Source organism: Limulus polyphemus, unplaced genomic scaffold (genome assembly GCF_000517525.1).
Source record: "Limulus polyphemus unplaced genomic scaffold, Limulus_polyphemus-2.1.2 Scaffold2786, whole genome shotgun sequence".
NCBI classification, from domain to species: domain Eukaryota; kingdom Metazoa; phylum Arthropoda; class Merostomata; order Xiphosura; family Limulidae; genus Limulus; species Limulus polyphemus.
This window is the reverse complement of record NW_013668396.1, coordinates 12,777-30,225: the sequence shown is the minus strand read 5'-3', so window position 1 is coordinate 30,225 and position 17,449 is coordinate 12,777. Positions and strand designations below refer to the sequence as shown.

The window sequence follows — 17,449 nt, the reverse complement described above, 5'->3', positions numbered from 1 at the left end:
AAGATGCATTATTAACTATATAAAGCGTAACACACAAACGTATGTATGTATATATAAGTTAGTTAAGCCTAACTAGGTTTATTTTACTATGAAAACTCTGATTTAACAGGACGACCCGAAATGCAGTACAAGAGTCAGGAACGGGTTTAAACGTCAGGTCTTCCAGTAATACTGAAAAACCCAGAACATATTATAGAGCTTGTTGACGTGCAACTAACTGCCTCTCTTTCTCTGATACATTTGTGGACAACTCTATATTATAGGTTTTGTAATATTTAAATTTTTTCTTTAACTTTATAAAAAAATACTTAATTTGTATTTCAATCATTTATGTTTCATTTTATGTAGCTTCTTTCATCTAAAACTTTTTTACAGTGAAAAAAATCATTAGTATAAAAACAAAAAGTTTTCGCCCCAAAAATTTTCTTTTCTGAATTTTCTGCTCCATTTCGTTCATTAAAAACAATTCTAATGAGGATAAATCTGACACTTATTGGAATCCTTTCTATGGTAACCCAAATAAATACCCTGCAAGTATATAATTTCTTTTTCAAGCAGTGCTTCATAGTTTCGTTCCGAATAATCAGTTTGTTTGTTTGTTAATTTCGCGCAAAACTACACGGGGGCTATCTGCGCTAGCCGTCCCTAATTTAGCAGTGTAAGACTACAGGGAAGGCAGCTAGTTATCACCACCCACCGCCAACTCTTGGGCTACTCTTTTACCAACGAATAGTGGGTTTGAACGTCACATTATAACACCCCCACGGCTGAAAGGGAGACCGAATAATCAGACATTTTTTATAAAACTAGATCATTGCTTCTCAACTGGATGAATGGTTCACCCAGGGGTTAATGAGATCAGAATGAGAATGAATGGGTATTATCAATTATACAACAAATTCAAGAACAAAAAAGTCATTAGTTATTATTATTATCTATTCTAGTTGTAGTTTGATAAATACACTTATTTTCTGTTGTATTCATTCTAGTTGTAATTTGATGTATATTTAAGTCATAATAAAGAATTTTACATTATAATTTAGTACTTTTTTGTTTTGTTTTTTCGAACTGGGCTGAGCGAACTTTTGTGAAAAACTTATAGGGATGAATGATATTGGAAATGGTTAAGAGTCATTGGACTAGATTCCACCACACCTTTTCTTAGATTGATGAATCTAAAATATACCGGCTCTTTTTGTAGTTGAATAAACTTAACTTATATACTATATATTTCAAAATACATTATACTATTGACAAATATCTTAATCCATTTTGTTGGACATATAGTAGAAATATCTTTCGATGAGCCCTTGTATTTCATATAAATGCATATATAAGTCCAAATTTAACTCTTATCAGAGTGATTGATAGAGAGCTTAGAAGCTCAGATTAAACCACCAAAATAGTAAATTTAAAAAATGTATATGTGATAACACCGTAGTAGTGTTACGATTTTTATACATATTTTGTTGGTAGGAAAGAAGCTCTGGAAAGTTGGTGTCATCTTTTACTTATAGCCTGACAAGTTGAGAAAGACAACCATGCAAACGATGATTATACGTTGACAGAGTGCAAAACGTTGGACGTGTATTATTAAAAATCACATTTTAATGAAATACGACCAGCATTAACGCGTGGCTATTCATTGCCAGAAGAAACAAACGCTAAATGGAATAGCAGAGCTGCTGAGATTTTTCTAGTCGGAATCTCCACAATAATAACCTAATTAAAGCATGCTGCGGAAAAGTTCTGTTCCATTAAAAGCTGACGTGCCTTTCATAGAGTGGAAATAATGCAAACCTTTCATCCAGACGAAATGTCATTTCTGGTGAATATTATTTTGCTAAAGAGCATTCATCCCTTTGCTTACTGAGCTTTAATTGCACTAATATATTACTCATGACCATAAACTTCCTCAGTCGCTTGCAGTTGCTCTTTCTCGCCCGCGTCTACCTTGCCGATGTATTGTAATTCATTGTGGAAATTAAAGGGTCCCTGCATTTATTCTGTGATTTGTTGCCGTGCTCGCCTGCCATATGAGTGCTCCATCCAGAGCATAAACATGCCAGAAGACATGAAGATCTTGATGATTAATGAATAGTGCTAGAGTGTATATAGATGTGATCTACATATGGTAAGAAAAGAGGAATGACTGCGATTTTATTAATTCAACATTCATAAAAGGGGATTGCATTTTCTCTCGGATTAAAGGTTGAAATTCCTTGTTTACGTGAGGTGACCGCTAAAAGCTATCGCACAAGAAGGGATAGTGATGACGTCATAACAATAAAGATTCCAAAAGTTTACTAGCTGTTGCCACGGCAACGCGCATGTTATTCCATGTTACACTATAGTAAATAATAATAATACAATATCCTATTTTCAGGACATTCGTATTTTTTCCAAGAGAAGTATCCTAAATAATTCATTACTAGAGACTGCAGGGAAAAAACCTCAACTTCTAGAGGAAATTTTGTTATTTATCAATAACAAATTGTTTTGAAGTAGCCTGTGGACAATTTAAAGAATTTTAAAGAATAATGCAAGATATTTGTAGTTGGTACAAAAATAGTCAGCGAGATCAATATAGTTTGAATTTCGCGCAAAGCTACACGAGGGCTATTTGCGCTAGCCGTTCCTAATTTAACAGTGTAAGACTAGAGGGAAGGCAGTTAGTCATCACCACCCACCGCCAACTCTTGGGCTACTCTTTTCACCAACAAATAGTGGGATTTACCTTCACATTTTTACCCCCCCCCCCTCAGATTGCGAGTCAAGCGACCTAACCACCTGGCCATGCCTGGCCAGATCGATATATTTATACGTAAAGTTATAGTCAAAGTGAAGAAGTGTTTGAAAGGTTTTATTGTTGACTTTTTATATTATATACGGAATTTAAGTAGTAGTTTCTTAATAAAAAAAGCGTTCATTAGATAATTTTCTTTAAAAACCAAAAACTCTTCCACAGGAAGTAGGTTGGGTGATACCAAACGGATATTTGTTAGACTACTACTACACTTCTTGATATCTTAATATCTATTATATAAGAATTGTGAGAAGCGATACTTAACGATCCCTGAACGTGGAGTTACTTTATATACTTACTACCGCTAAAACAACATTGTTAAATGAAACGGCTTATGTGTACGTAGTAAGTCACGTGATCAAAGTACGATCACCATAGACACAGCCTATTCTTTAGGAATTATATTGAATGTATTCTGCAGAATCTGGATATGAATCCGGAATGTAATCTTGCTACTTCTCAATGGAACTTACTACCGATTATTTTCGGATTTTTTCAACTGGAGTACCAGCTTTTTTAAATACCAAATGGAGTATTGGTTCTTTGTGGAATTCAAAGTAAGCACTGGCTTTATTTTCTTATATATATGTGTATGTATTTTGTGGAAGCCGGTACCAATTTTCTTTACTTTTTTTGTAACTTCTTGACAGCTCAATTTGAATAGCGTATGAAGAGGTACCTCTGATTTGTACAAAACACGATACTCTATACACTATGAGGCAAGGTCCTGGCAAAGATGAGCACCTGTACTTCTTTAAGGATAACCAATGGATATGGTTACGTGTCATTGTTACAAAACACGATACTCTATACACTATGAGGCAAGGTCCTGGTAAAGATGAGTACCTGTACTTCTTTAAGGATAACCAATGGATATGGTTACGTGTCAGTGTTACAAAACACGATACTCTATACACTATTAGGCAAGGTCCTGGCAAAGATGAGCACCTGTATTTCTTTAAGGATAACCAATGGATATGGTTACGTGTCATTGTTACAAAACACGATACTCTATACACTATGAGGCAAGATCCTGGCAAAGATGAGTACCTGTACTTCTTTAAGGATAAACAATGAATGTCGTTACGTGTCATTGTTACAAAACACGATACTCTATACACTATGAGGCAAGGTCCTGGCAAAGATGAGTACCTGTACTTCTTTAAGGATAAACAATGAATGTGGTTACGTGTCCTTGTTACTGTTATATTTTCTTGACTCCACGGCAGTGTTATCCATTATAGCTGTTATTAAAGTATGTAACTATTTTTCATTGAATGATCAAAATATAAGGGGTTGTTCGTAAAATTTCTATTCTTTCTGGGACAATGCTTTCGGCATCCAAAATAGTTTGGAAATCGGTGTTTTTAGTTAATTATGGAATATCAATTTTCATTTCAGATAGTTATACTCCTACGATTGATTCTTAAAATTTCAGTTTGGTTTCACCCTCAGTCAAACATATGTTTATTTTTTTTATTGTTGTTCTTTGGGACCACAGCGACTAATTTCAAAACCTTAAGTAAAGTTTTAGGTGTCCGTTGTCATGGAAACCACTTAATATTGTTTTTTTTACTAAGGAAAAATGCTTAATTTAATTAAATTATTATTAATATGTCAAGTTATTGTTCAGACACTTTGAAACTTACCAGGTTTCTTTTGAATTGATAAACACACAGAAATTTAGCAGTAGAAACGCCAAAATGGTATCCAATGGTAATTTATTAGCATCTTAAATGTAAAACAAAATAAACCTTTTAATGTTATCTATAAAAGCATTTATATTTAGAAACCTTTAGATAAAGGTCAATCATCTCAGATTGGAAAAAAAAATCAATTAAGAGGTGTGTTGAACCACCATTTAAAATTACTTGGAGTAAAATTAATTTTAGAAGCCAATAAGATAAAAATGTCTGTATGAAAGTACAATCTGTGTTCACAGGCAATGTTCAACCAAGAATCAGGCATTCAATGTCTGAATCATCATCTGACACCAGCTGGTCTTCAGTTTCAAAATGGTTTGATCTATTTTCACAGTCTTGTCACAGTTACATGCCCCAGTGCAAGCCAGTTTGCTGCTTTTGCTAGAGAACTGATCAGGTGAGCAGACACGACACTTGCAGCTAACACACTGAAGCACTGTCTTTGGTGCTTCAGGACTGTCTTGACAATGAAAACCCACGACCGATTCATCAACAGTCCATCCATTGCCATCTGGAGAAGGTGTAACTGGTCTTGCTTCAAGACAATACCGCCAAATTGCTACTTGATAGTTAGCTTGTTTTTCTGACGAAGTAAGCACATGGATAATTCTGTCTGTTGTATGGCAGAACATGTACGGACATGTTTCGTGAGAATTTTGGTTTGTCTTGCTGAATATCACTTGTTTATGGTTCATCACTGACAACTAGTTGTCTCTTCTGTTCGGCAAGTTCTACACATATTGGTTGCGTATCAGTTGTGGTACTTAACCAATTCTAATAAAGGCTTAGGTAGTTCTTCGATGCTCTCAATGTAGTCTTTCAAGTCTTCATAAACATATTATCTTCTTCTTCGATTAGCATTACAAAAATTACTCCATGGCTTTCTCAGTAAACTTTTCTATTTTACCTGGATTTCCTAAGTAACCATAGCAAATACATTTTGCCCACTTTCTTGCATCAATATCTGTTTGAGGTAATTTGGCATCTTGCATCAATATCTGTTTGAAGTAATTTGGCAGGCTCCATTGTTCAAACTAAAACGTATCAACTAGTATGTTCTACAAATATTTTTTAGAGATCAAATTATTTGCAAATTTTATCTCAGATACCTGGACATGCTTAGGCCTATTCATCTCCATCTAATACAGTTGTTTGTTCTTTTTCAAGTTGCATTGTACTTCAGAAACAAATATATTTAGTTTGAACTCTTGAATCCATGAAGAGTATTTGAACATACCTTATTCATTGTTGTTGTGCCTAAATGTTATGGACTCCACACTAGCAGACATCTTCTGCAGCCATGTTGGGACTTTGCATTCTGGGAGGAGAAGCATAATTAAATTCTTATTAAACTGTTTCAAGTTCTTTTAAATATAATACAAAAATATAATGAGAAAAAATAATTCACTTAAATTCAAATAAATTAAACTTACAAAATATCATCATGACTGAATGTGCTAGATGAATATTGTTAACAGTTATTTTCAAGCCTGGTCAAAGCCATTTGTATTTGTTGTTTGAGAGTATGTTTTTCAATATTTGTCAGTCAAGCATTAAAACACATTTTATTATAATAGGATCACCAACTCATATGTTTCAAGTTAAATTGTGTCCCTTCAACTTTTCAAAGTGAAAATTACTCAGTTCATTAGATTTAGATGGCAGTAAGTTAGTATAAGAAAACATTTCGGTGTTTCTACTGCTTAATTGTTGTGTGGTAATCAATTTATAATACATCTTCCAAGCTTCGTAGTTATGGTTTTTATGGGTGTTTTTGTGTTTTTTACCACTACTTCGCCCCCTGTAGATGGATATTCACCTAATTTGATAAGGAGGTTCATTGGGTCCATGAGAGAAACATACAAATTTTCAGTTTTGCTGTTTTTGTGGGCGTTTCTGCGTTTTTTACCCCTACTCCCCCCCCCCTGTTGATGAATCTTCACCAAATTTGGCATGAATGTTTGTTGGGTATATGCAGAGACACATGAAAAGTTGCGGTTTCACATTTTGTGTTTTGCAGTTCTTATTAGCGTTTTTATGTTCTTTACAATTACATATAAGAGAAGCAACTTTTCATGTCCTAAAATAACCTTTCATGGGATGGGTACTCCAGCTAGCAATCAAATGAAATTCAACGTTTTTCGCTGATACAAAACAAGATTAAGAGGTTTCTATGGAAACGGACACCTAAAATATTGGTTAATGTTTTGAAAGCAGTTGTTGAGAAACTAAAAAACTAAGAGAAATCAAGAAACATTTTTTTTTTTGGTTGGGGGTGGAACCAAATCCTCTTTTGGAAACCAGCCCCAGTACTATTAATAGGGAAAAGCGCAATAATTAAAATAGAAAAAATACTAAATAATAGAAGTCTTGTGCGAAATTCTAAAAATAGTAAGTAATATAAAAACCTTCGAACTACGGAGGGTTGAGTACGTATTATTAAAATGATATTAAATATGCAAACCAGCAAGTCACGTGACGACCACAGCCTATATAAAATCGCGGTGGAATATTTGAGTTATCGGACTGTTAAAACTGATGATGGGACACCATCGTGCACTAGATGGATTACATGAAGTTGTAAGGAGGAAGAGTGTGCTTTGACAGTGACATCCTTGCGACAAAACCTTTTGCAATGGACACAACGATGCTCGCTGCTTTCAAGAAGCACAGTAGTCGATTATAGCATAGCCGGACTTAACGACGTGCGTAATCTCCAAAATCATTTTAATATAACTTACTTAACTTCTATGTGTGCATATTTTATAAATAACGTCTTATGATAAAAAACAACTGCAAAATTAATGAACAAAAATACTATTTGAAGTTTATTATCATAGTTGATCTAACGGTGTGTATGTTGTATTAAATACAACTAACAGGTGAGATAAATGTAACTACATTGTTTGGTTGTTTTTTTTTTATAGCAAAGCCACATTGAGCCGTCTTCTGTGTCCACCGTAAGAAATCGAACCCCGGATTTTAGTATTGCAGGTCCGTAAACTTACCTCTGTATATAGATTATAATCAGCCACGTGATTAGTTTCTAAAAACTAAAGTCCACCCGTGATTCAGCGGTGATCTTGAGGGTTTAAAACGCTGTAGTTTGAGGCTCGACCCTCTCGACGAACACAGAGTAGATAGCCCCTTGTACCACTTTGCACTGAAATGTAGTCTCAAATAATCATATTAACTTACATAAAAGCAGTTAATACATTAATGACATCAATGAAAACTAAATAGTGTTGCTAAAATGTTTATACCCCAAATCATTTATCTTAAACAGGGTCGTGGGGGCGTTATAACGTGACAGCCTAATCCCACTATTCGTTGATAAAGAGTAGCCCAAGAGTTGGTGGTGTTGAATAGCTGCTTTCCCCCTAGTCTGTCACTTAAAAATCAGGGAAGGTTAGCGTAAATAGCCTTCGAGTAGGTTTGGACGAAAATTCAAATTACCAACTTAGACATAAAAGACACATTTCTGAGACTTTGACGTCGCGAACCATATTTTTAATTTTTGGTATTGAGACTAAAACATCATAAAACAGGTATCAGAATTTTTCGTGTTTTCCCTCTTTTTGATTCTATTAACCTTCGTGACGCTTTGGTGCTATGGTATGATCCTATGAAAATCACACAATGAAAGAGTATTTTTATAGTTATCAGATCATACTTTCAATATGAGTATTTTTATGATAAATCACAAAATGATGAATTATTTAAATGGTTATCAGATCACACTATAAATAAAGGTTTTTATGTTATGATGTTATTGTTTTTAATCTGAAATTTTCAAACTACAGTTTCCTCATATAGGGGGATCTGGAGCAAAAAACAATCCGGAAAGTTTAATTAGAATAAGAAAACCCTCTGAAAACTTACACAACTCCAATGTAAAAGCAATTTTTAATGAAAAATATATAACTGAGTGTTAAAAGACCTTCATACTTAACGTTAAAAGATGGTGTATACACAAAGCTTACATCTTTTTCTTTATTTATCTAATGAGTAAATGAATGACCAAACGGATTGTGTAGCAGCAAAGAGCCAAAGTTAATCAATCACTCTTTAATCGTCTCACTAAATTAAGACAGATTTAATAAACTTAAGAATTCCGTGCATCTGTCATTAGAATAAAAATTTTATCAGAAAATAGTTTTAGCAAAGTTTCAAATATTCAGTTTTCTAATTTTACTATAATGAACGAAAAACTGGAACGAACCTACTTATTTTTGTACAACCACGTCATAGTGGTTGTACAAAAATAGGTTCGTCATAGTGGTTGTACAAAAATAGGTTCGTCATAGTGGTTGTACAAAAATAGGTTCGTCATATTGGTTGTACAAAAATAGGTTGTACAACCAATATGACGAACTTATTTTTGTACAACCAATATGACGAACCTATTTTTGTATAACCGCTATAACGAACCTATTTTTATACAACCACTATGACGAACCTATTTTTAGTGAAGTTTCAAACATGTTGTCCTATTTGGCTGCAATACTGCCTTGTCGACCGTTTATGACGGTTATAACATTTCTACATGACAAACTTAGTTAGTGAAAGCATACTTATTTAGTATTGGCTAAATGTCCGATAAATAACACTTTCTAACCAAATTAATGAACAAATACTTCCAATCTGTATATAAAAATATACAAGAGAAGCGGTTTCGAAGAACAACAACATAACTTTATTATGCGAACTTACCTTTTGTCTTGTGTATTTATTGTTTACTTAATAGAGTTTACAACCGATCAAACCACGGACTCTCTCTCATCCCTCCAATTTTGGAGTTCCATCACAGCACGGTTGTCAATGTGGAGTCCAGATAACGTGTTGCATTCTCTAATTCTCAACCACCGCCCACAGGTGTCAACCACTTTTACTTTATTGGTATATACCAGTGTGTATCTTGCTTATATATTTTGATATATATGTATATTTTAAGCACCAGATACTCAATAGAAGTACGATTATTTTAATACTATTACTGCTGCTATTATTATTCATTTGCAGATTTTGGCAAAACCTTGGCACGAGCTATTCTTCCTCCAATAATCTACTCAGGGCTGTTTTAGTAATAATAGCCAATTCAATTCGCCCACTTCCATACTTCCACCATCTTTTCTCCATTATTCTAGTTGATCACTATTGACGATATTATCCAGAGATCTTACCGGGTCATCCAAGGGCTGTGCTCTACCCGCTAGGGGGTCTACTTTCTCGTCACCGTAGGTTGGAATGTATGTCGTTATCAGATAAGCTTTCAAGTCTCTCGAAAGTTTTAACTGTGTTCTTTGGACAATAGCTATCTCCACTCTTATGATGAAGTTTAGATGGTCTTTCAGGAGTATGATCCTGTCAAGATCTTTGCTATTACTGCTCATACAGAAAAGTGCGTCTTAGCCTCACTTTCTGCTCTGGCAGAACCAGAACGCTAAGTTTTAATCGCTAACTAGATGCCCATCTCCCCAGAGGGCTCCTTCCTACTTGTGCACTCACGTCTTCTTGACTGAGTTATCTGTCGCTGTGATCAGTGTCAGTTTCTGGTCGTATATCCATTCCATGACTTCGACGGTGTCAACTAGTCCTAAACTTTCCCTCAACATCTTCACCGCATTTAACTTAATGCCATCTGTCTGGACTTACTTCATACTCCTGATGTTTCCCAGTGGACGTATCTCCTCTACATCTTTCTTGGCCTCAATTACCAATGACTTGACAGGTTTCAGTATTAGTGATTAGCCTATGCTATCTCTCAAGTGCTGTTATATTAGATGAGATATGGTTATGGTTACTCTAAATAACGCTGGATTCGCTAGAATCCTTTGTCTTATAAATATGGAACTCAAACCAAGCCCGAAGCATGTTGGTTTGGCTGCTATTTTCATTGGTTAATTTTTTTACCCACTGTAACTTGATAACTGCTAATCCATGGGTGCTGTTTCCGTTGGCTTGACTGGCATGTCTTTGTATGGAATATCATGAATATCCGTTTCATTCTCCAGCTGCTTGAAGTAGACCCCGGTTGAACGGATATGTCGGGAAAGCAACTTGTGTACATAGTTCTTCACCTGTTACAAAACGCCGCACTTTGCTTACCACGGTTGATATACGACTTGTTACAGGATTCTTTCTGAGAGAAGATACTTGTTTCTCAAATTGATCCGTATTTTCTGAGAAAAGATACTTGTTCCTCAAATTGATCCGTATTTTTTGGGAGAAGATACTTTTTCCTCAAATTGATCCGTATTTTCTGAGAGAAGATACTTGTTCCTCAAATTGATCCGTATTTTCTGAGAGAAGATACTTGTTCCTCAAATTGATCCGTATTTTCTGAGAGAAGATAGTTGTTTATTAAATTAATCCGTATTTTCTGAGAGAAGATACTTGTTTATTAAATTGATCCGTATTTTCTGAGAGAAGATACTTTTTCCTCAAATTGATCCGTATTTTCTGAGAGAAGATACTTGTACCTCAAATTGATCCGTATTTTCTGAGAGAAGATACTTGTTTATTAAATTGATCCGTATTTTCTGAGAGAAGATACTTGTTTATTAAATTGATCCGTATTTTCTGAGAGAAGATACTTGTTCCTCAAATTGATCTGTATTTTCTGAGAGAAGATAGTTGTTTATTAAATTGATCCGTATTTTCTGAGAGAAGATACTTGTTTATTAAATTGATCCGTATTTTCTGAGAGAAGATACTTGTTTATTAAATTGATTCATTTTTTTTTCAATTTCATTAAGAATAAGGGGTCTTGGAAATTCTAAATTCCCGCTTATGATTCGAATATATTAATACTTTGTATCAGAAAGAGCTATTACATACCCTCCCCAAATGCGATCAATTTTTGGTGGCATTACATTCCGTATGAAACGCTAAAGAATGTCAAAATGTAGTTTTGATACATTCCATTCCATCTAGATATAATATCAACTGTAATTGTCATGTAATTTGCTGACTTGCATATTCAATATCGTTTTAATATAACATACTCATCCCTGTATATTACGATGTATAAGATATATATTCAGCTGTATAAAAATAATTTTTATTTGAAGAAAATGGATCAAATAAACCTGAAACGAGAGTCAAAACCCACCTTGATGTATTAAGGTTAGGGTAACAAAATACAATAGAATTCACATAAAAATGGCTCGGTTAATACAAATCACCAATGAAGAGAATTAGTAATTAGGTTTAAGTGGTACTTACACTGAGTATTCTGGATTACTCGTGGACATCTATATACTTATTTCTTTCATACTTGTAAATAGTTTCTCACACATTTTTAAATATTGCTTTGGATTCAGCAATAGATAAATTAAACGTTGGACCAGGTATTAACTATTGGAGTAGTGAAGTGTGTATCTGAAGATCCAGGGTTCGAGGCGAATACATTCAACCTCGTTCAGTTTCAGGAATTGTACAAAGTTCTTGTAAGGGTGGGTGCTGCTGATTGGCTACCATCCCTCTTGTCAGTTCAAAATTAGGGATGGCTATATTATAGACCCTAGAGGGTCTCTGACCTAGACATTTAGCCCATACGTGCATAAAATGATGTTCAGATTAAGATACTAATATCAAACAAATGTTTTCTTTTTTTCGTATGTGTCTATGTTATAATAATCGTGCTTATCATATTAATCCTTATAAAAAAGTTTTGTATAGTTTTCATAGTGATGTAGATATGAATAGCTTGAGGCAGTAGGTGATCATATAATATTCAACTATTAGTTATTCTTTGTGAAATTATTATCTTAAAGAGGGTAAAATTTGCCACATGACATTTGTTTTGTTTGAATTACTGTGGCCAAACTTTAAAGGTTCAATGGTTTGAAAAATAAGTTTCAACTACCAATGACACACAACTTAGTAGTAAGCAATAATATTATAAGTGATATGTTTGTTGCCTTCCTTAATACCAATACAACAATTCAATAAACTAGAGACAGATAACAATTGTCAGTCGGCCATGTGACAAGATAATCACAACTAGAGACAGATAACAATTGTCAGTCGGCCATGTGGCAAGAAAATCACAACTTGAGAAAGATAACAATGTCAGTCGGCCATGTGACAAGATAATCACAACTAGAGACAGATAACAATTGTCAGTCGGCCATGTGGCAAACAAATCACAACTAGAGACAGATAACAATTGTCAGTTGGCCATGTGGCAAGAAAATCACAACAAAAGCAGGTAAAATGGTAGTTTATACAGAAATTAGAAACTCTTAAAGAGTTACTTCAAAGAGTTATCAGTTTTCATGAAACCTTATTCTTCAGAATCATCAACCGTGCATTTAAATACTTGCTCTCCCAAAGACATTTTTTAAAAAGGGTTTGGTTTGTTTTGAATTTCGTGCGAAGCTACACGAGGCCTACCTGCGCTAGCCGTCTCTAATTTAGCAGTGATAGACAAGAAGAAAGGTAGCTAATCATCACCTATCACCGCCAACTCTTGGGATACTCTTTTACCAACGAATAGTGGGATTGACCATCACATAATAACGCCCTTACAGCTGAAAGGTGTGCCGGAAATTCGAACTCGCGACCTTCAGATTGCGAGTCGAGTGCCCTAACCACCACGCATGCCATGCCTTATAAAAAGGCTATTTGTGTCTGAAAGGTGTTGTTACACTACGCATTTATTTTGGGGACATGCCTTTATCCAGACAAATCTCTTTGGATCAACTGTCGCCGCTCAGAGAAACTTTATCTTCATAGCAATGTATTTGGTGTTCGTTAAGCCCAGAATTACTGTTAAGATTCATAGACACTATCGGCTTTTATAAACATATTTTACAAAAATCTTTATTTACCAAATTGCTTATGGATCCATGACTCAGTTGGTTACAGGTTTCCTAATGACATATGACTAGCACACAAATAAAATAACGATGAAATACCATCTATATTGGTCAGTTCTTTACTCCGAGTGTTGTACTCAGTATAATGTAATATATGGTCCTTCATTGATAGGAACAGTATCAAAACAAACTATAATGTAATATATGGTCCTTCATTGATAGGTTACAGTATCAAAACAAGTTATAATGTAATATATGGTCCTTCATCCATGGGTACAGTATCAAAACAAGTTATAATGTAATATATGGTCCTTCATCCATGGGTACAGTATCAAAACAAGTTATAATGTAATATATGGTCCTTCATCCATGGGTACAGTATCAAAACAAGTTATAATGTAATATATGCTCATTCATTGATAGGAACAGTATCAAAACAAGTTATAATGTAATATATGGTCCTTCATTGATAGGAACAGTATCAAAACAAGTTATAATGTAATATATGGTCCCTCGTCCATAGGAACAGTATCAAATCAAGTTATAATGTAATATATGGTCCTTCATCCATGGGTACAGTATCAAAACAAGTTATAATGTAATATATGGTCCTTCATCCATAGGTAACAGTATCAAAACAAGTTATAATGTAATATATGGTCCTTCATCCATAGGAACAGTATCAAAACAAGTTATAATATAATATATGGTCCCTCGTCCATAGGAACAGTATCAAAACAAGTTATAATATAATATATGGTCCCTCGTCCATAGGAACAGTATTAAAACAAGTTGGTAATTTCAGGTTTAAGAGCATCAATCGCGCTAAAGATATTTTTCTGTCATATTTAACACGTTTCTTCTTTTATTCCAAGAGCACTCCTCTTCTTTCTTCTACAGTTTAATCACCCAAGTTTTTGTACAAACATGTACTTTAAACCTGCTCCACACCTTGAGCTGACTTCATAAAGATGGGTTATAAATATTAACGATATCAAATGACTAAGCAAAGACGTATTTATCAGTGTTATTGTAAACTACTCCTGGCCTGTTGCTCATGGAGATGGCCTAGTGGTAAATCTGCTCCGACTCAGGATTCGTGGCTCCTGTAAAACGTGCGATACACACGCGAGTGCATATCCTACTATTTGTCAGATAAGAGTAGCGCCAGAGTTGGCGGTGGGTGCTGTTGACTACCTGCTTTCTCTCTAGTCTATCAGTTCAAAAAGAAGACGGTTATGTGTATATATAGCTCTTGTGTAAGTTTGTGTGAAAAGTCTAAAACAAACAAACAGTGGCTCATGAGTACTGTGAATATGTAATCACTGTGAAAACGAGCTATTCTTTCCACTGTACTAATTTGTTACTAAAGTGAAAATAATAACTCGTTTCCACATTGATTTAGTATTCAATAATAATATACTCAGTCCTTGGATATATTCTGTGTCAGCGAGAAATTGGTTAACATTTTTGTTGGCCATCGAGTTTGGTTTTTTTGTTTGTTTTATTTTATTTGTTGGAAACATGATATCCTTCTACTAGTATGATAACTGGCAAAAGTTTCAATATCTATAAATGTGGCTTAGATTTTGGAAAATGTAATTTTATCAACGTTAAAATGGAACATAAAAAGTAAACTTCCTTATTAACTGAGTTAATTACAGAGATACATTGTGCTGTGTTATCTTGAAGCGAATCATCAAATAACTGGTTAAATCTAATACTACTTAGCTTATTACTGTTACTGGAGATTTCCTTTATACAAGAGTTAATGGGGCTCAAAGTAGCAATGGCATGTTTAGTGAAATTAGCTCTACTAATTATACTCAAATTAAACATGTTGATGCAATAACACTAACTTTATTACAATTCTTTTGGGGACTACATTTCAAGGCATAATTTGTACAAAAGTCGTAGTTTAAATGATATATGTGCTTCTGCTACTGTCGAGGTCCAGACATAAAAAGAAAGTAGATGAATTTAAATTATCTGAAATCAAGAAATCAAACGACTAAGCATTAAGATTATTTTGTATTTATGCTAACGGTGCTGAGGCTATCTGCCCCTGTCTCTAGTTTAGAACTACTGAAAAGAGGGAAAGAAATCAGTCAACAGCATACATCAATCAACAGTCAACACCATCTACGCTAACACATTGGCTCTCATCCATAAGTTTGAATTACGAGGAATTGTTTATGGTATCGCAAGGATTTTAACCCAGATCACCAGCTCCAAATTACACAGCTCTACAACTGGACCAAACCACATCTGTACTAAGGGCACATGTAATCACTTACCACTAAAACCAGCCATGTAACTAACATTTTCACAGTGTATTGGTTGCCACTAAAACCAGCCATGTAACTAACATTTTCACAGTGTATTGGTTGCCACTAAAACCAGCCATGTAACTAACATTTTCACAGTGTATTGGTTGCCACTAAAACCAGCCATGTAACTAACATTTTCATAGTGTATTGGGAAATCGGAATGATAATATGAATGAAACGTTAAGATTCAAACATACTGTTGGCGCGAACATGCTTCGTAGTCACTATGAGAAGTACCTATACACTGGATAGGTAAAGTGAAGAAAAAGTGTCACTGGCCACTATTCAGTTCTTCACATTATATAGCAGCATAATAGCAGATATAATAAATAAACCGAGTATTCCGAAAATTGTTTAATTTCGAAGTCTAAGTTCAAGGGTTACTGATGAGGAATGAAATTCCCCGAAACTAGTATAACCCAATAACTCACGTTGATCAAAGTGTAGATTGAACTGGACCTCCTTTGAACTTAGACTTCGAAATTAAACAATTTTCGTAATACTAAGTTTATTTATTATTTATTAGACGTTAAGATTCCTAAACAAATATAAGAACAAAATAGTTAATCCACCTTACCCTGCAAGCCGATAAGGTATGGTTAGCGTGCCTCACTGTTAACCTGAAGGTCCAGAGTTCGCATCTCGTTGTTCCAAAATCGCGCTCCATGCTTGGTTGCGTTATGGAATAACAGTCAAGTTCTATTAAAGTAACAAAGAGTTGACGGTGGGTACTGTTGTTTAGTTACCTTTCCTCAATCTCTCAGTTCAAAGCTAGGGACAGCTAGCTTAGATAGTCCTTGCTTATAATTGTGTAAATATGCAAAAAAGCCAACAAATCAAAATGAAGATCATTCGGTTGAAACATTAAATTCGATAAAATTAATCAAGAAAAAGAAAAAAAAATGACTTTTTCAGGAGTTATGTGAAAACAACCTTTTATATTTCTTATTAAATATTTAGTTTCTTCTTGAAACTATTTCAAACATTTCTTTATATTTTCAGATTCTATCGTTTTACAGCTACATTTGTTTGTTATGAAAGGACAGACCAAAGCAGTTGACAACAGAGATCGTTTGTGTGGTGTTATAGATGTTTCAGTAGCGAAGAACAGAGATGGACTATCCAAAGAAGAATAAATCCAGGACTTTGAATTTTGACTGGACAAGTTTAATTAGAAGGTAAAGCTTATTCCAAGATACTTCAGAAAAAATAAAACATTAAATTTATGCTTACCAGATTTTTTATTTTAAAATATGAATCTGTTTAAAAGATTAGTTTTGTTCAGTAAACTTTTCAAAATATAAAATTTAGTAAGTTTCCTAGATTAATTCTTTGTAAAATTCACATAAGTGTGTCATTTGATAACAATGGACTTACTAAACTACCAAAACAATGGACTTACTAAACTATCAACAATGGACTTACTAAACTACCAACAATGGACTTACTGAACTACCAACAATGGACTTACTAAACTACCAAAACAATGGACTTACTAAGCTACCAACAGTAGACTTACTAAACTACCAAAACAACGGACTTACTAAGCTACCAACAACGGACTTACTAAACTACCAACAATGGACTTACTAAACTATTAACAACGGACTTACTAAACTACCAAAACAACGGACTTACTAAACTACCAACAGTAGACTTACTAAACTACCAAAACAATGAGCTTACTAAACTACCAACAATGGACTTACTAAACTACCAACAGTAGACTTACTAAACTACCAAAACAATGAACTTACTAAACTACCAAAACAATGAGCTTACTAA

The 17,449-nt window shown here is 34.3% G+C and overlaps 1 long non-coding RNA gene across 2 annotated transcripts in view; it reads left to right on the top strand.

Moving 5' to 3' along the window:
* LOC111087873 overlaps nucleotides 1–16,882 on the top strand; it is a 97,883-nt gene extending 81,001 nt beyond the window's left edge. For both annotated transcript variants that reach the window (XR_002612501.1, XR_002612502.1), the window contains one exon: nucleotides 16,667–16,882. This is a non-coding gene — a long non-coding RNA (uncharacterized LOC111087873). The remainder of the gene's footprint in view (nucleotides 1–16,666) is intronic.
* The last annotated feature ends 567 nt before the right edge of the window (nucleotides 16,883–17,449 follow it).